The sequence below is a fragment of the Erinaceus europaeus genome, chromosome 3 (genome assembly GCF_950295315.1).
Source record: "Erinaceus europaeus chromosome 3, mEriEur2.1, whole genome shotgun sequence".
Lineage (NCBI taxonomy): Eukaryota > Metazoa > Chordata > Mammalia > Eulipotyphla > Erinaceidae > Erinaceus > Erinaceus europaeus.
Genome location: NC_080164.1, coordinates 52,149,649 through 52,157,873, shown reverse-complemented (window position 1 = coordinate 52,157,873; position 8,225 = coordinate 52,149,649). Strand labels below are relative to the sequence as shown.

General features: G+C 44.2%; 1 long non-coding RNA gene across 1 annotated transcript; it reads left to right on the top strand.

Moving 5' to 3' along the window:
- The first annotated feature begins 1,620 nt into the window (after positions 1-1,620).
- Positions 1,621-7,189, top strand: LOC132537659 (uncharacterized). The gene is made up of 2 exons (XR_009549122.1): positions 1,621-1,856; positions 6,824-7,189. It is a non-coding gene; the product is annotated as an uncharacterized LOC132537659 (long non-coding RNA).
- Positions 7,190-8,225: the final 1,036 nt, after the last annotated feature.

Sequence of the window (8,225 nt, the reverse complement as noted above, 5' to 3'; positions counted from 1 at the left end):
AAGATATGAGCCCTCAGACTGTCAAGCAATTGAAGCATATGTATAACCTGAGCTAGTGGGAAGAGCTATAGCATTAGGCTTCAAGGAGGGATCACCTGAAGATAAGAAGAACAGCAGTGAGGTAAACAAATGTTTAGTCTTTCTGATTTAAAAAAAAGGACTTGGTTGAGCACACACATTAGTGCATAAGGACCTAGGTTGTTCCCACCTGTGGAGGGGCAGCTTCAAGAATGGTGAAACAGTGCTACCTACAGGTGTCTCTCTTCCTCTTTCCTTATCACCCCCTTCCCTCTCAATTTCTCTGTCTCTCTCCAAAATAAATAAATGAATAAGTAAAATATATCCTTAAAAATAGTGGACCTGGGAGCTGGTGGATAGAGCATAGGGCTTGCAAGCATGAGGTCCCAGGTTTGGTCCCCAGCATTTCATATACTAGAATTGAGTGCTGCTCTAGTCTCTCATCCACTCAGTCTCTAGTCTCATAAATTAGTAAATCTGTGGGTCTGTGAGATAACTCACCCAGTAGAGGACACACCTTAACAATCATAGGAGCCGGGATCAATGGTACATGGAAGCACAATGGCACCAAGGCAGGGGTTGTGGTGAGGGAGTTCCACAGATGGTGGAGCAGTGCTATACGCCCCTGTCCCATATAAAAAGAATGAAAAGTTGACCTGGGACCATGGAGTTGTGCATGCTCAATGCCCCAGGTAATGGGGAGGGGGGATGGGACACACACACACATATATATATCAAAGTAACATATTTTTAAGTCATGTATTTTGCTTCCTGCATCTTCAATGCACTAGATACTCCATGAAAAAAGAAAGAGAGTGAAAACCCACAGCTAGAATTACAGCCTAGGTTGTCACCTAGCCCCCTAATGCTCTTGTTTAAAATGAAGACCGACTATAGTGGATTCTCTCTAAGGATTCTCCAGCTCTAAAGTTCTAGAGTTCTAAGGATTATAAAACTGATGCTCAGAAATCCTAAACTAGCCCAAGTGGCAAACTGAAGATGTAACTGAGTCCCTCTGGCCCTACCTATTTCAGTCACTGCCTTAAATAGTAACAAAGAAGGTAATATTTTCAGGGTTCTTCCTTGATTTTTTTAAGAACAAGACAACAGACCCCCAAGTGGTGTTATTTAAGCTAAGCTCCACCTCACCAAATTAGATTGAACATAATTAGTTTCTGCCTCTCCCTGAGAATGGACTCTTAAACCAGTGCACCAGGAACCGGTTGGCCAGAACTCAAGCAATGATCTGCCACAGAGACCCCCGTTGTTACCCTTACAAGAGGATGATACAACCTGGTACCAACTTCCTGGTACCAACTCCTTCCAACCAATACAAATCTTTCATTTTGTCCAGATCCTCAGGCCTCCATTCTACTACCTGGACCAGATGTTGCCCCATTCACACATTAAGGAATAAGACTAATAAGATCTTTAAATTGTGCCCGGTGACGAATTATTATTATTATTATTATTATTATTGAGTTTGTTGGTATTCTTGCCCGCTCCTTCTCACTGTTGCTATGCCAGTTTAGGATCCCTAATTAGTTAATGCTTTGATTAAGTTCTTTCCCTGTTGGTTTTCCAGAAAGCGAGTGACTGGAAAGGAAGAGAAGCTCTGGTGTTTTTCCTCCATCTGCGGGCCACCGCATGACTCTAAACAAGCCGTGGGCGCGGGGAGGCGGCCCAGCAAGGTTCGGAGGCGCCGCGAGGTCAACTCAGGCTGCACGCCGGGAGCCACGCGCCGCCGGGAACTCGCAGGCACGAGCCACTCTAGGGCCCAGTCCAAGTGAGCCCAACTGGCTTACTCATGAATCGTCCACCTCCGTCCAGGAAAAGGGGTGAGTCACCAAGGGGCGGGGCTCGCCAGAGAAAGAGGGGGCAATTAACATGACAAATGTCCTGCAGGAAGTGGGGAGGGGGCAGTGACGGGAGCGCTTCCTGTTTCTCCTAGCCCCCCGATCTGGAGTAGGTGGAGCTAAGCCAGAGTGACAACAGGGAAGAAAGACTTCGGGAAAGATGAGTCCTGTGAGTTAATGTTTACCCCTGGGCTCCAACCTGGGCGGTGTGCACGGCCAGCCCCACCCCCTACCCAGTGAGCTACCGCCCTGACCCTTCGTTGTTTTTTTTTTTTTTCGGACTAATACTATAAATTACTTAGTGTCCAAAATTCAGGAAATAAAAGCCTAAAAATAAATAAATAAAGATGAGTAATAGGCAACTCATCTACTACGAATGTGTTGATTATTACTAGGACCTAGGCACTGTAGTAAGCAAGCTCTTGTAGACTCTCATTTAATTTCCCCCCAAAGTCCGATGAAATAAGCACATTATAGGGGGTAGATAGTATAATGGTAATGCAAAGAGATTCTCATGCCTGAGGCTCCAAAGTCCCAGGTTCAATCTCCGGTATGACCATAAACCAGAGCTGAACAGTGCTCTCATAAGGAAAAGAAAGAGGCACATTATGATAACCAGTTTGCAATGAAGAAAGCTGAAGTACAGAGAGCTTGACATCTCCAACCAGGGCAGAAGAGATAGCAAAATGGTTATGCAGAACTTTCATGCATGAAGCACCAGAGGTCCCAGGTTCAAATCTCCCCTTCACCCCCAGTCCCTTCCCCACCCCTTCACACACCATAAGCCAGAGAGGTGAGCTGCACTCTGATAAAAGAAAAGAAAGATAGGAAAAGAGAAACAAAGTCACATAACTATTAAGTTGTAGAGTAAGAACAACAAAGGTAAAGTTAGATTAACCATGGCTGGAGATGGGCTTTAGGTAGCAACTGACAGAAAAATCTGACTCAGACTAACTTTAATAATATAAAGATTGCATTGTGTTGATAGCTGGAAGGACATGCTTCAGGATGACTGATTCAAGTGACTCAACAATGTAGTTCATCAAGTTCTCTCTTCCCACTCTGCTACCTTCAGTATTGTATCTGTCTTCAGAGTAAAGACAACATAGCCACTTCCAGACCCCAACAAATGTTCAGAGCTAAAATGCAGACCGTCTCTTCCTATGCATTTCTTTTAGGAACAAGGAGATTTTTTTTTTCCAGAAGGTCCCTAAGTGACATTCTTTAACTTTTTACTAACCAGAACTGGGTCACATGCACCTTTTCATACCAATGAGTTGACAAAACAAGCCAGTTAGATCTACTCTGGAGTGTGGGGCTAGGATTAACTCCCTTGGAAGACACTGACTGCTTGGGGGATGTGTATATTTTGAACAATACTGGAATTGGAATAAAAAGAAATAAGTGTGGGAGTTGGGCGATAGCACAGTGGGTTAAAGGCAGGTGGCGCAAAGTGCAAGGACAGGTCTAATGACCCTGGTCCGAGGCCCCAGCTCCCCACCTGCAGGAGAGTCGCTTCACAGGCAGTGAAGCAGGTCTGCAGGCGTCTGTCTATCTTTCTCTCCTCCTGTCTTCCCCTCCTCTCTCCATTTCTTTCTGTCATATCCAACAACAACGACCTCATTAACAACAATAACTACAACAATAAAACAACAAGGGCAACAAAAGGGAATAAATAATAAAATTTAAAAAAAGAAAGAAGTGAGGATGGTTGCTGAGGAAAAAAAAAAAGATAACAGTGGGTAGGTGGGCTATGAGTACCATCATGAAAACTATTCTGCTTTAGCTTATTTATTATTTTTAATGTTTTTATTTATTTTCATTAATGAGAAAGATAGAAGAGAGACAGAAAAAAAACAAACATCACTCTGATACATATGCTGCCCCGAACTGAACTCAGGACCTTGAGAGTCCAGTGTTTTATCCACTGTGCCACCTCCTGGACCACTATTATTAATTTTTTAATTGCCACCAGGGTTATTGTTGGGGCTCAGTGCCTGAGAGTTGAATCCACTGCTCCTGGGAGCTTCCCCCCACGTTTTTTTGTTGAGAGAGAAAGAGACAAATTGAAGGGGGCCAAGTGGTGGTGTAGATGATAGAGCACACATGTTAGCATGTACAAGGACTCAGGTTCAAGTCCCCAGTCCCTACCTGCAGGAAAGAAGCTTTATGAGCAGTGAAGCAGGACTGTAGGTGTCTCTATTTCTCTCTACTTCTCTATCTCTCCCTTTCTCTTTGATTTCTCTCTGTCTCTACCCAATAAATAAATAAATAAATAAACATTTTTTAAAAGACAGAGTTAAATTGAGAGGGAGGTAGAGAGGGAAAGAGAGACACCTGCTGTCCTGCCTCACTGCTCATGAACCTTCCCCCTTCAGATGGAGACCAATGGGTCCTTGACCATGGTAACATGTGTGTTCTGCCAGGTATGGCACAGCCTAGCCCCTCAACTTTAACTTAAAAAAATTAGTTGGCAATGTGTAGGGGGGATAAAGTAGCTGGGAGAGCACAGGACTTGTATGCCCAAGGCTCCTGGTTAGTTCCCCTGCCCAGCATGTACCAAAATGGTGATCTGGCTTCTCTCACTCTCTACCTACCTTTCTTATATCTCACAGAAAGTAAGTATTTATTTTTAAATAAAACAAAGGTTAATTTTTTTTTCTTTTCATCTTAGGGGGTGTGGGGGTGGAGCCCAGAGTAGTGATCTGCTGAGGGTGGAACCTGGAACCTCATAAATGTAGGTCCTAAGCCCCAGCTCTGAGCCACCTCCCTGGCTGCTCTTTTAGTTTTTCATCTGCTCAAATTCTCACTGGCTATGTTATGCTTATTTCTTCATATACACCTGCTGCTTTAGTCATGCATATCCACCTCTTGCTCCTACATTATACTTTGTATTTCTTCACTTTTCCCTGTCTGTGTTTGTGCTCCTCCTTCCACCCACCTTCTAGCAGGTAACCAGACTCTGCCCCTCAAGGTCTGACCCAAACTCAATTACTTGGTCTATAACCACATAATATTAATGCCCTAAAGAACCTTCAAGACCATCCTGTCTGGTAGTGTCTGTCTTTAGGGAGCTCTGTGTATAGACATAGCTCTTGGAGAGAGAGTGGGTTCAGTCTCATACTTCTCAGGGGTCCTCTTAGCCCCCAGCACAATGACTGATGCACACAACAGATGTTCGCTAAGTACTTATTGACTGACAGATTAATCAATAAATGCTCACAGATGGAGGAGTTAGTGTAACCTGCCCTGCTTTTAAATCTGCAAACTGGCTCTCAGGAGAGAGACCCTGGGATGGTGGGAGGAGAGGCTGGCTATGAACCAATGTGCCATTGCTGGGCAACTCCTGGATGTTGGTTGGAGTGAGAAATAGCAGTGACTTCAACACTGAAAGGTGCAGAGATTATCACTCTTCAAAGAGACTCATTAAATAACAAATTCCAGCCTTTTGAGTGTCTTGTAAGTTATACTTTGGCTGGGGGCCAGGTGGTGGCACACTAGGTCAAGTGTACATGTTAGTTACCATGAATAAGGACCTAGGTTCAGGCCCTCAGTCCTCACCTGAAGAGGGAAAGCATTACAAATGATGAGGCAGTACTGCATGTGTCTCTCTCTACCTCTCTAGCTGCCCTTTCCCTCTCAGTTTCTCTCTATCTCTATCCAAGAGAAATTAATTTTTTTTCTTCTGGTCTGAGTGGGGAGTCATAATCCATCAAAAAATATTTTTAATAAAAAAAAATCAACTTTGACATCACCTTTGAAAGTGAGTGTACCTGCTGCCATTCTCACCACTGGCCATTTTTATCACAGGCTTTAGAGTCAGGATCCTTGGGGAAAGAGATAAATAGGGATCTTTGGAATGTCGCACAGAGACTTTCCCTGTGAAAACTTCCTTTTCTTGTTCTGGGGGAGAAGGGGCAAAAGAGGGGGCACTGCTATTTCAAAGGTGACCCAATTACCAAATAATGTGATTATAGCAACAAGTATCTGCCTTCTTAAAACCTGAGACAGCAGGAACCTCCCGCTTCCTCTATAGAGCCTATATTTCCCCCAATCCTGGAACCGCTAGGGTGCGGCTCACTTTCCTGCATGCTTCTCTCAATTCATACCAAATGATATTGCATCCACTGATCCCAACCAATCAAAGCAATGAGTACCACCTCAGTGTGCTCCACTTCAGACTGTGTCCAGAGACGTCTGGCATAGAATGTCAACCCTTCACCCTCATTACTTGGGTGAGACCTTTCCTTTCATAGGATTCTCTAATTCATTCCAGGCAGTTCCCTTCCTAACAAAATCCTAAAACCTAGATATAGACCAGGCCCCATGAGATAGAGCATATGTTCACATGTATCCATAAATTAGGGCAAAATATATACCTGAAAGCAAAAGTACACAATAGTCTGCAGTGAGTCAGTATCAAGTTCATAATGAAATAGTGTCTACTTAGACTTAGATACCCTCCTCACCTACTTCCTATTCCAGTTCTCTCACTCACTCCAAAGCTAACCTTAGCAAAGCAAGGACTGCAAAACCTGAATACGGGCAAGAGACTGGCATACTTGAATGATGACTCTTTAGTCACTATCAGGCCACCCCATCAGCTGGGGCCCTAATCGGGGAGTCCTGAGATTCCCAAACAGACTTGATGGACCTAGACCTCAAATAAATCCCTTTCTCCATTGTTACTGGTCATTTCTATCAGGAACAACACAATAGACCCCTTTGTGGGCCCCCCATAGGACCTTGTCATCAACTTGGATCAACAATGGTAGAGAATGTTCCATCCTTCGAAAGGAGGCTGGACAACATACTCTATGCTACACCTGAGGAAGATGGGTCGATATTAGGGCAGCTTGGAATGTTCCTACTCATGACCACAGAATGTGGTCCCTGATTGGTGAACAACTTGTTTGGCTTTGTATGTTAACTTTCTTTTCAACTACCAGGTTCCAGATCCTAGCATGATGCCAACCAGACTTCCCTGGACAGACAACCCCACCAATGTGTCCTGGAGCTCTGCTTCCCCCAGATCCCTTCCCCACTAGGGAAAGAGAGATACAGGCTGGGAGTATGGATCGACCTGTCAATGCCATTGTTCATCAGGGAAGCAATTACAGAAGCCAGACCTTCCACCTCTGCATCCCACAGTGACCTTGGCTCCATACTCCCAGAGGATTAAAGAATAGGAAAGCTATCAAGGGAGGGGATGGGATATGGAGAGCTGCTGGTGGGAATTGTGTGGAGTTGTGCCCCTCTTATTCTATGGTTTAGTCAATGTTTCCTTTTTATAAATAAAAAAAAATTTTTAAAGAGGGGGCACTGGATGGGAGAAATTCTTTTCATTTCTTTTATTTATTTTAATTCAATTTAAAAATATTAATTTATTTAGAATAGAGACAGAGAGAAAGTGAAAGGTAAAGGAGAGGGAGAGAAGGAGAGGAAGAGAGAGAGAGACACTAACAACACTGATTCATGGCTCATGAAGCTTCCTCCTTCACCTCTAAGGAGGGCACCTGGGACCAGCGGCTTGAACTAGGGTTCCTGTGCACTGTGATGGGTATTTTCTACTAGGTGCATAACTACCTGGCCCTATTTATTTATTTATTTATTTACTTACTTACTTACTTATTTCAGAAGAGGCCAGAGCCCCAAGCTAGTATATGTGGTACTAGGGAATTCCCTGAACCCACAGAGCCACCTCTCTACTGTCTTTTTGATTTTTGATGGCAGCAGCAGGAAGTCTGGGTCTCCCCCAATTAGTCTGAATTTCCAGAAGCCTTAAAGAGCCTGAGGATTCTGGGTCAGCTCTGAGTTTCACGCATAGGCCTCTTTTCAGTGATTGGTGATCCCTGACAGGCTAGTTTGCCTGGTTAGTCAGACAATCAGTAAATTTGCTGAGGGCCTGTTTATTGGGAGACACAGCAGAGTAAGCAGGGCAGATAATCCCCTCTGAGGAGTTCACAGGCAACTTTGATGCCATGGTTAATGAACACTGACAAAGATGAGTGAAGGACATGGCAAAGATGATCCGGGCAGCTCAGACTGCCAGATTTCCAGTGCAATCCTCTTCTAAATCTTCTTCAGAGACTTCACCAACTCCAGAGAGAAAAGGATGCTTCTGATTATAGGGTTGAGAAGGTAGAAACTGGCAGCAAAGATAGCCTAGTGGTTATCCCAAAAGATTTTTATGCTTGAGGTTTGAAGTTCCCAGGTCTACTTCTGGTACCATAAGCTAGAGCTGAGCAGTGCTCTGAGAAAATCAAGAGCATGAGAGAGAGAGAGAGAGAGAGAGAGAGGAGAAAAGGAACTGGGAGCAAAAAGGTCAATTTCCAGCTTTAGAAGGCAGCC